General features: G+C 46.6%; 2 long non-coding RNA genes across 3 annotated transcripts; one reads left to right on the top strand and one right to left on the bottom strand.

The window, feature by feature from the left end:
* Positions 1–3868: 3868 nt before the first annotated feature.
* On the bottom strand, positions 3869–6468 carry LOC136184215 (uncharacterized). 2 transcript variants are annotated; one of them, XR_010669321.1, is made up of 6 exons: positions 6183–6468; positions 5616–6131; positions 5496–5561; positions 4296–4376; positions 4125–4238; positions 3869–4068 (listed from the first exon to the last, which is right to left on the bottom strand). It is a non-coding gene; the product is annotated as an uncharacterized lncRNA (long non-coding RNA). The 2 variants fall into 2 exon arrangements; XR_010669320.1 differs by having other exon boundaries at positions 5496–6131.
* LOC136184216 (uncharacterized) lies at positions 4580–6879 on the top strand. Its single transcript, XR_010669322.1, has 4 exons — positions 4580–5033; positions 5299–6294; positions 6346–6741; positions 6797–6879. It is a non-coding gene; the product is annotated as an uncharacterized lncRNA (long non-coding RNA).
* Positions 6880–11648: the final 4769 nt, after the last annotated feature.

Here is an 11648-nt window from a genome sequence, read left to right as displayed (position 1 = left end):
AACCCGCCAACGGGAATTCGTGAGATCCTGTAGCGAAGGCCAATACGTGAGACCTCTTACTGCGGAAAGTATTCTTGATCTATTCTTCGTGCACTACTCCGCTGTTAGATCAAATCAGCGAGAGGCCGAGGAAGCTATTACGATGAATTGGACGGACTATATTAAAGAAGTTGCTAGTGGAGGTACGTCTGTCTGTAAAACTTTCGTGCGTTAATTAATAAAACGTTCATCTTGTAGCCGTAGCTTTGAACGGCTTCTCGCTGCAGCTCTCTCACGTATTAGCCTTCGCTACAGGATCTCACGAATTCCCGTTGGCGGGTTTCCACGTCCAGCCGTCAATTCGATTTGAGCTCAAAGAGGACAAAATGATTAGGGCGTCTACTTGCGCCTTGGCTATAAGATTCAGTAGCCGACAGAATGTTGATTACGAGGCGTTCAAAGAGAAGCTGACGTTCTGCATTTTGAACTCTCCTGGTTACGGAGTCGTTTAAGAGGTACTGTTTGGGATTAGCAACGTGGTGGCTAACCAACATGATTTTCTTTTGTAGACTTTGTGTTTTCGTTCAAAAAGACACAGTCGCGTGTTACTGAAACAATTACTTTTAATTTTTCTGTTTCAAAGTGACAGTTGTCACACTAACACTTTTTCGAGAGAACCGGTTGAAGGTGACCGTTGTCACATAATTCTCATTATCTCAGATTATAAAAAAAAACGCAGGACAGGCATACGGTCCCATCTTGGTCTATATATACGGTCCCAACTTGGTCTATATATACGGTTCCAACTTGGTCTACATACAGTATATGGTACCAACTTGGTCTATATATATGGTACCAACTTGGTCTATATATATGGTACCAACTTGGTCTATATATATGGTACCAACTTGGTCTATATATATGGTACCAACTTGGTCTATATATATGGTACCAACTTGGTCTATATATATGGGACCAACTTGGTCTATATATATGGCACCAACTTGGTCTATATATTATCAAAGATTGGTCTATATATGTATTCAAACGATATATATACACGAATAATTGCTATATATTTACACATCTAACAGCAATCACTTTTGTCACCTTTGGCGTTCCATAGGTGTTGACCTCCTGGGCCCTCTGCCATGAACGACGCAAGGCAACTTGTATATCGTGGTGATGGTCGACCGATTTTCCCGATGGGTTGAACTGGCTCCGGTCCAGGACATCATCGCTCCAACTATGGCCAGAGCAATCGCCACTCACCTCGTTCTACGTCACGGATGCCCACAATACCTCCTCACAGACAGGGGCACTCAGTTCGGCTCGGCTTTAGTGAAACAACTCTGCAAAAGACTGAGGATCGATAAAATCTTCACCAGCCCTTACCATCCGCAAACCAATGGCCAAGTCGAACGCTTCAATCGGGTTATCACGGCTGCCCTGACGAGCTACGTTAACAACCATCAGGACGATTGGGACGAATATATCGAAGCCATAGCGTTCGCTTACCGTACCTGCCTCGTCGACGCCATACAGAACACACCATTCTATTTGGTAGTTCCTTGCACGTACAAAATGAAAGGCAAAAGGACGGTTGTTGATAAAGCTAGAAGAATCATCGGAGACCTCCTGAGTTAGACAAATTCAAATGAATACAGTGCTGTACTGAAAATCATTACACAGAAGACGTTCAAGAAAGGGTTCACGCTTAGGACTTGTCCCTTGGAATCTGACTCATATTATCTTTACGAAATCGACCTTCAAGCGCGCTAGGAGTCGTTCTAAGGTTAATCTACTGTAGCGTCGTCGATGACAGCACATTCTTCAACGCTATCCATGCCGACGCCCTCTTCAGCGTCATCGATAATAACGCATTTGCTAATTTCTTTCGTCTTCGGAGAAAGGATCGTCGTTGTCCTGTTCTATCTCTGCAGCTGACGATAGAGCTTTTGTCTGCTCAGCGATTGCTTCTCTTGCCTCAGGTGCTATACCATCAGATTTAAGGCATTTCACTTTGCTATGGTGGCCCTGAAGGGTCACATATGGTAACATACATTTAACAACGTGCAACGTTGGCCGTGCAACGTTGCCTTTGCAATGTGGAACATTGCATGCCTTTGCAACGTGCAACGTGCAACGTTCAACGTCCAACGTGCGTCCTGAAACGAAAGTGTTTCAGAAAATATGAACGACTGGTTAAGCTATCTGCCATTCGCAAGCGGGCTTGTGACGCTTTTTTTTGCATTTTTTTATAATGCCTTATGAAGTAGGTGTACAGTCATGAGCCAGATGTAAGAGTAAATATCTTTTAGTTTGCGAATTGTAGAGAGAGTAAATTTTCTTATAGCTGCCAAATGCAATACTTATCACACCAATTAATTAATTATGCTCTTAGCTGTCATTCGTTTATGGAATATTTATATATGAAATGTTATTCTTTGGTTTTTAACGATTTTAGTCGACCAATACACTACCTGGCCACACTCAGTAGGTTATTAGATAATTGCAGTACGTGTACGGTGTGTGGGCCAAATTTCTTTTTTAGTGCTTCCGGAATTTTCTTTTCAATTTTGTTTACTCTATTGGAGTGCGGAAAAGATATACGCCTTCTGCAAGATGAAGGCGCTAATGTGTCAATTATGTGGTGAACGTTACCTTAGGTGATTTTTCAATCTTGCTAATCTGAAGAAAAATGTTTACAATACCAGACAGGTTTCTTTAGAGCACATTCGAGCACATATCGTACAAATGTTATCGAATGATGAAAAGTATGAAATGGCTGTGCCAGTGTATAAGATCAGCTAAGCTAACGCACGCCATTAGTTAAAAAAATTAACGGTTGCAGTAGTGCATCTTTACTGGCATGAAGAGCGGTGTTTAATATTTGCCATTGAAAGTTAATTATTAGCAAGCTACACAAAGAGTCAGGCCCTAATGTTTTCGTTATTTATAAACAAGTTTAGTATCGCAATTGTTATATTTTGAATTTGTTGTAACTAGCTTGTATTTTCTGATTTACTACTGCATTTCACTGAAAGACTATTCTTTTAAAGGGAAATATTCCTTATTTTTTGCTCGCTTGACTCTAACTTTGATAAGCGTCTTAAAAAATTCAACATCGAATTTGTAATTATTTTTTAGTACGTCGTCTTATAATAACTTGAGAAAGCAGTATCAACGTGAGACATTTTGTAAATAGTATGCAGCGTTCAACGTGCATCCTTAAGATAATAATTAATGCATGCTATGTTTATCGTGCAACCTACAAGTTGTACAACTTACGTTGACTGTGCAACGTTGAATGTGCAACGTTGAATGTGCAACGTGCAACGTGCAACGTGCAACGTGCAACGTGCAACGTGCAACGTGCAACGTGCAACGTGCAACGTGCAACGTGCAACGTGCAACGTGCAACGTGCAACGTGCAACGTGCAACGTGCAACGTGCAACGTGCAACGTGCAACGTGCAACGTGCAACGTGCAACGTGCAACGTGCAACGTGCAACGTGCAACGTGCAACGTGCAACGTGCAACGTGCAACGTTCAACGTTCAACGGGCAACGTGCAAAGTGCAACGTTCAACGTGCAACGTTCAACGTGCAACGTGCAACGTTCAACGTGCAACGTACAACGTGCAACGTGCAACGTGCAACGTGCAACGTGCAAGTGCAACGTGCAACGTCGACTATACAATGTTGCACGTTAAGCAAGGAGCAGATGATTTTTGATTAAAAAGCCAGAATTTATCGATGGGCTTAACATAACATTATTTTTTGGATGTACAGCCAAGTTTGTTAGTCTACGTTAACGTGTACGCAACAAACAAGTAAACATTCACAAGGTATATTTAGACTTGTATATTGCGCTTTACATACTGTGTAAATGCAACGGCCAAGCGACACGTTTCGTTGGGCTCCAGCTCCGACAGGGCATCAACTGTCCAGTGGCGATGACGTAAATATGTAGCGCAAACTGTAACGAGTTCTTCGGGAATATTGTGTCTTTCCGATGCGTTGTTTGTCACTATCTTCCCATAGGCAATAACATCGCGTACAATTTGTTTTTTGCAATCTTCAGCTCCTACGCATTCAAACGTGAATTACAATTCGTTATCCGTCGCAGCGTAATTTATTTACCGTATTCCTGCGGTAAATAAAAGAGGTCGTTTGGAGAGCTATGTCGCTGTACGGTGCGTCCTCGTTGCCTACGAATAATGTGATTGTTCCATCGCGACGCGAAAGAATCCAAATCTTTTTGAAATGTTTTCATGAGAATTAGTCTCATTGAATCGCTAAAATTACGCATACATTCGACTGTAGCCTGGTTGGAAGCAATGGGTACCGCTCTATTTTATTTGAGAAATCAATTGTACCGGTGCTCTGCATACCCTAGAAATTACGTCATCATTACACATAACGTACTCTTTTTTTTATTATTATTATGCATTATTATGCTACAGTACATCGTCGATTATCCGAACGTCGATTATCCGAATATCGAGTGTAGTTTAGCCAATGGTAAACGTATTTGATGACGCACGAGGGGCGTGGCGCGGGTAGGCACTTATGTAAACATAAGCACGCGAGGGCCCTCATTCGCGCCTTCTCCGCTCGAGCGTCGCTTCACGCCTTCGCCATACGAACTTATGTCTACTACGGACGGAGCTACACCCAACGAATCCACGCCGCAACCGCCAGCCTCGGCTGCGGCGCCACGACGCTCGCGGCGTTCGCGCGCCGCCGATCTGATCGCCGCGACGGGCGCTTCGCTCCAGCCATCACCACGGGCACCAACGGCCGCCATTGCAACGACGGGAGCTCCCCCGTCGCAGCAATCGCCGGCGATCACCGTCCACGCAACAACGGGAGCTCCCGCGTCGCAACAATCGCCGGCGATCACCGTCCCCACATCCACGGCGCCGGGTAACGCGGGAATCGCTCCCACCATCGGCGGCGGCGCTTCAGCGGCTACAGTGCTTCGCCCTGTGGCTCTACAGGAGGTGGTTGCCCGTGCCGTAGAACAACAGCTTGCGCAGTACCTGCCAGGTAAGTTATTTCCCTCTCGCGATCGCGGTACGCACGCCTTTCTGGAGCGGGTCGGGGGTAGAGGCGCCCCCCCCCCCCCCCCCCCCTCCCTCTTTTGCATTCTTGTCCCAGCGGTTCCCTTCTCCTTCGTTTGTTTTGTCGCGCTCCCGTCACGTGCGCCAGGTGCGAGTCATTCCGTTCCCACCCGCCGGCTCCTTTATTTCTCGTGCGTCGCACGGGTCTCAGCGCGTGTCTGGGCTCTTACATTTTATTGCTCTACACGCAGCCCGCGCGCTCCGATCACCGCTCCAAGTATTGCAGCCGCAAGCGCAGCAACAACCGGTTTTTGCGATCCCGCAACCGGCGCAGCAACGCCCGCTGGCGCAACAGCAAGTGCCGCAAGCGCAGCAGCAGCAACACCAGAAGGTTAATTAGTGGCCAACATCTACCGTACGCAGTGCAGGTACACAAGTGTCTCCTCACTTCGAATATCGGCAGTCGCTGAGAGCACTTCAAGCACTTCGTCGTTGGGACATTGTCGGACGACTCCTACAAAAGCAATTTAGAAAAGAAAATGATAAAAACGTTAAATATTGAAAGAACTTTTCCACCGAAGATATCGAATTGAGCGGCACGTCACGCTGGATTGGTCAAACGTACACCTTGGTTTTGTACCGGGTTGGACGCACAAATAGTGGCCAACGATATCTGGTGGGTAGGGACTGAGTTCCCTCGATCCTGCAGACCCTGCTAAAAGCTCAATCCCACCGCACGACTCGAGAGGGGGAAAGGCGCTCAGGACTGCGCGTTTGATATCTAGCGAAGTAGCACTGAACTTGATGTCCAGCGACTTCAACCCCAGCCCTCGCGCTTGGAGAGATGACATAACGTCTGCCAAAGGAACGCGGTTGGTCGTCGTGTCAGCGAGGCAGCAGAAAACCGAGAGAAAAAATCTCCTTCCTCGCGAACGCTCTGTCTCAGCCGTCCAGGCGCTCTCGACCTCCCGCGTTGAAGGAGCCTTCCTCCTCTCCGAGTGGCAGCAGGAGACGGTGTTCGAGACGCACGTAAGGCATTCATCACTTCCTCCCTAACGAACGTTTCCAGTGAAAGTAGAAAAACCTGCACAGTACAATCTCGGGAATGACTTAAAGTCAGAGAGAAAATTCGTACGTGAAGTTCTCGACTGGTAAGATGCGGTAGGCCGAGGAAACTGCCCTCGTTCTCCCTGCACCTCCTTCTCGCCTCTTTCTTCCAAGGATGACGACCCAGGAGATTCGAACGTGTAAGGAGACTGTTACGAAACAGAATAGCGTATAATAAGTCTTACGGGCAGCAAATGCGCGAGACAACCGCCTTGCCGTTTCCCCAAAAGGGCTTCCACGCTTGAATTCGCTTGTTCGCTCATATCAACGCTCTTCTATCGGAAGAAGAGCGTCCGAAGATCCTCCAAACGACAGAAAACGACCGCTTACCTTGCCACACAAGGGCCCCTCGTGTAATACGTAGCGCACGCTTCATTTTTGCACGCGTACACCATTTTTGCATGCGTACCCCATTATTGAACGCGTACCCCATTAGTTCACGCGTACCCATTTATGCACGCATACGCCTCACCCTCCTGGATTCCCGACGTCCACATCGATTGCAACCGGATTTCGATTCCTTCATTCGATGGCTTCTCGCGAAAAGATTCGACAGGAAAGTCCGTGTATCTTGACGGGTGCGAAAGGTAATACTGTACAATACTGTACACACTTGTTTTAATTTGGATTTTTTAAATTTAGGGAAGACGACGGCGTCTTAGATCAGTTTGCAAGCATGGGTTAGGAAAGACCGTCTAATTAACTCTTTCGCTTAAAAATAGTTAAAAATGTGATTCGAATACAATTAATATTTAGCCGATTCATCCGCTGAAAAGCACTTGGTGATAATATATCACAATGAATCGATATTCCAATCAAACGACGACCAGCGTTATTTTTGGGGCGACGACGAGCAGACTCTAATGAAGCACAAGGTTTTCATCTTGAAAATATTTTTGTTAATACATTATATGTATGTACAAAGGGAAAAGCACGCAGCATCATGGTGTCGGACTTCGTCGACAATTTCAACGGGTTTCTCGGCTTCACAGACGAAGAGTATGCGGCGCTTCCTGCTCCTCAGCGTCATCTTCCTCAGCGTGCGCGAAAGACTTTGGAGCTGGGCGTCAATCGTGAGGTCTTCTGCAGACGAGAGAACTTGATGGCAGAGCTGAGAACAACAGTAGAAATTGCGGCACTGAAATACTCGCCTCAGTTCCTCGATCTACTATTAGCGTTTGATAACAGCTCGAACCATACTGCAAAGGCTCCACATGCGCTCATCGCCTCGAGGATGAACGTTGGACTAGCAGGCGTGGTCGACGAGAATGGCGTACCAAAAGGATTGGCAGCGGTAAATTACTTCGTATGGTACTAAGTATATACTATAACATTTTTATAATTACTCAGGTTTGACGGATAGAGGTGTCGACAGTGGAGGAATGCTAAGGAAAGGCATGGAGGACGCCCTTTCAAAACACCCAGACTTCGCAGCTGAAAAGTCCGAAGTCGAGATTGCTGTTGAAATCGCGGGGCAATTTCTGTCTTTTTACTTCGAAGTTTCATTGCGAGTTGAATTAAGTGCAGAAATAGCACCGTTTCCTAAATATCAACCATATTGATAGTCCGATCAAACGACACTGGGTAGACGTATAACGTTACTCGCGGGCACACTGCAACTACAGTTTTGCTGCGCAGAAAAACATCGTCGACGACGCGCTCGCTTCAATATCGGAAGATACGAAGAGGCATTTCCGGAAAGTTCGTGAATACCAGTACGCGTATCTTTCTGGGTGTAAAGGTATGGTGTTACTCTTGATTTTCTTGCTTTCCCCCAGATAGTGACGTCCGTCGCGAGGTTGAAAAAGCAGTGAAAGTCTACAAGTCGCATCGTACGGTTTTCGTGACCGATTAGGTAACTCCGGCTTTTCTGAAAGCCAAACCCCGGCTTTTTTAAAAGCCATTTACTTTACATCGTAAAGTTGTCCTTTGCAAAACATAAATATATTACATCAAGGCGTTATGAGATTGTGGCCATAGACGCGGTTCTTCAAGCACCGGATAAACTGACGGAACAGCAAATTTCACAAGACTGCCGGTTTGGTCGAAAAACTTCAATTAACAATTGGTTCTCAAGTCATGCTCATCAGGAATCTTTCCGTTGACGAAGGTCTAGTTAATGGAGCTCAGGGATTTGTGACGAAGTTCGAATTCTCAAATAAATCGCATTTCCCTTCAGCAATATATGATGCCTTTGATAATCACTCAATAGGACAATCTTTTCAATCTGCCGACATGACGGTCACAATGGATGCTCAAACTTATAATCACAACGTAAAAATTTCGCCAATAGAAACTCAATTTTATGGAAATCAGATATTCATTGGCCCCGAAAGCAATTTCCCTTGGTGTTGTCGTGGGCAACAACAGTTCACAAAGTTCAAGGCATAACATTAGACCGTACTGTCTTGGATATTGGCTCAACTGTTTTCCAGAGTGGAATGACCTATGTTGCTCTCAGTAGAGTCTAGTAAACAAGGATTAGCTTTGATCAACTTCGACAAAAAGAAAATGCTAACCAGCAGCAAGTATCAGGAGGAAATGGTGAGATTACACAGTATAGCGAAAGAAAAGTGTTTTGTAACTAATCAACCGTGCCCACAAGTTTTGCCAAAAGTAGCGGTTGAAATTCAAGCCAAAGAATCTCCTAACAGTTTCTGTATTCGAAAGTACGACGCCTGTGCGCAAAAATGTCTTACAGCTTTCCTTGCTACTCAGAATCGTCAAATTCTAAAGATATTTGGCAACTGTTTCTTTCGATGTATTTCCCAGGCAATTTATGATGATCAGCGTTATCACTCGTCAGTTCGAAATGAATTGGTAGCGTTAATGCGCGGAAATCGTCATCTATTAGCTGCTTTAACAGATACTCCGTCTAATGCCGGCTATGAGGAACACCTAAACAGAATGATACAAAATTCAACGTGGGGAACGCAAGCAGAAATTTTCGCAGCAGCAACTTATTTACAGCATGAAATACGTATTCTAACAAGAATTGAAGAGGCTTGGATTATGGTTCTCGTAATATCCAACTTAGTCAAAATTACCCTAAAATTGACATTCTCCATTCAAACAATCGCTTCCATATATTGGTTTTGAATACCTAAAGTTCAACATAATCCATCATAACTACGTGCATGCGGAACAAAAAAATTACTTTTGGGCCTCTCCTGTCTGTTTCATCTCTAATACCGTCATCATCCCCAAGTTGCTTATGACGTTTAAATAAATGAATAATTGGATGTGGAAATAATAGTGATTTCTACAAAATTTGTGGATGAAGAAACATGTACGTTCCGGAGAACTATAGTACGCATGCGTAATACGCTGCCTTCAATAGGGCTTATTCATGTGACGTCAAGGATCACCTGAGCCGCCATCTTGAGTGGTTCGGACGCCGTGGAGAAAAGGCTGTAGCTCTGTTAGATGAGCAAATAGATTAACTCCCGCCCACTCGATCATCTCCTATCCCGATGGTGGCCTACTCGCGTACATTGTTATGTCCTTAGTGTATTACCAACTGATTAACTCTGTCATAAGCTATCCCATATAACCTAGCGTACAGACAAGACACACCCTTAACTATCTAGAGGTCCGGATATACCACACTCCCTCCTCCTAAAAGTCTACTTCGCCGAAACCGACAAATTCAATCTGTCCGGCGGCCGACGCTCTCGTGGAGGGTTTCGACGCACCTCTGGTGGAGCCGGTGTTGCTTGCTTTGCTTGCGGCGTCAAAACTGGCGGCGAAGGCGAGGGTGTCGCATTTCCAGTTGCCGATGCTTCAGTAGGCTCAGCTGCGACTGGATCCGGAACACTTCGTCTCGGAGACGACAAAGGGGGCCTCGGTGGGGCCGTTTCGTTCTCCACCGACGGCCTGATCGGTATAGCACTTGGCGGATTTGTTGCACTTGGCGTAATGGAAGCACTTGGCTCTACGTTAGCACTTGGCTGTTCCAGGGCATCGAACGAGACGTGATCGGGACGAAGCGGATTTGCGTGACGGTGCCAAACTCTGCCTCCAACCCGAACGTCGTAATCGACTTCTCCGTACTTCCCTGTGATTTCTCCTCTCTCCCATCGATCTTGAGAGACGTAATTTCGAGCCCAGACACTATCTCCTTTTTCAAATGCTCGCTGAGCGAGGGGCCCAGAACTCTGCTGCTTCTCCTGCTTGACACGCACTCTCTCTGCCAAATCCGGGTGCAACATTGACAACCTGGTGCGCAGAGTACGCCCCAAGAACAGCTGAGCTGGCGAGGTACCAGTCGTGGCATGCGGCGTGCAGCGGTACTGGAACAGAAATCGTAGCAATCGCGTAGCAATGTCGCCAGGCTCGTCTTTCATAGACTTCATTGCGCCTTTGAACGTTTGCACACAGCGCTCGGCCGCACCATTCGATTGTGGATGGTACGGAGGTGATCTGACATGTCGAACTCCGACGGATTCGATGACAAGAAGCTCGAGAATTCTGCGCTGCTAAACTGTGGTCCATTGTCGGAGACCAACAGCTCTGGACAATCATAAGACGCGAACAGCTCTCGAAGGCATCCTATGGTTTTTGGAGTCGTTGTGCTGGTCATCATCTTAACTTCTAACCATTTTGAATATGCATCAACGACGATCAGGAACATGTGTCCCATGAACGGTCCAGCAAAATCAACGTGAATTCTTTGGAATGGTCCATTTGGCCAACTCCATGGATGAAGGGTTACTCTGGCTGGAGAACGAGCGCTTTTTGCACGCCTTGCACTCTCTCGCTACTGCTTCAATTTCTTTTGAAATTCGTGGCCACCACATATGCATTTTTAGCTAGGGCCTTCATCCGCACAACACCCATGTGCGTGCTGTGAATTTCCTCGAGTAAGTGTGGCCTGAGCGAGGGCGGAACAACTACTCTCATCCCCCACATCACAATTCCCGCTTCTCGTCATCGACGTTTCGCACTTTCGCAGCAGCGTGGGGTTTTCTGCACGTTACAAGTAGTTCGGGGTATTCTCAGTCGAACGGCAAGGCCGAGAATGCCGTCCGCACCGTCAAGAGATTATGGCGCAAAGCAGAAGAGGCGGGAGAGGACAACTGGCTAGCTCTTCTTGACTGGCTCAATACTCCATCGGAGCACACACGTTCGAGTCCGGCCCAACGTTTTTACTCACGCCGTACCCGTACGCTCCTTCCGACGGCGCCAGCGCTTCTTACTCCTAAAGTGCCTTCCACACCGTCCTCCGATTTGGCGGCTAGCAAGGCCAAACAAGCAAGTTATTATGATGCTTCTGCCAAAGACCTACCGGCCCTGTCTGTAGGCGACTCCGTGTTTGTACAACCTGTACCCCACGACTCGTCCGCCCCGTGGAAACGCGCCAAGATTGTGACATATCTTCCACATCGCTCGTACGTCGTCGAAATGCGAAGCGGCAACAGGCTTCGCCGCAATCGCCGTCATCTTCGCCAAGCCACACACCGAAAGTCTACGTCTACTGTTTCTCAGTCATCGC

The sequence above is a fragment of the Oscarella lobularis genome, chromosome 3 (assembly GCF_947507565.1).
Source record: "Oscarella lobularis chromosome 3, ooOscLobu1.1, whole genome shotgun sequence".
In the NCBI taxonomy this organism is placed as follows: Eukaryota; Metazoa; Porifera; class Homoscleromorpha; order Homosclerophorida; family Oscarellidae; genus Oscarella; species Oscarella lobularis.
Note: the sequence above shows the minus strand (reverse complement) of the source record. Positions and strands in the feature narration are given on the sequence as shown.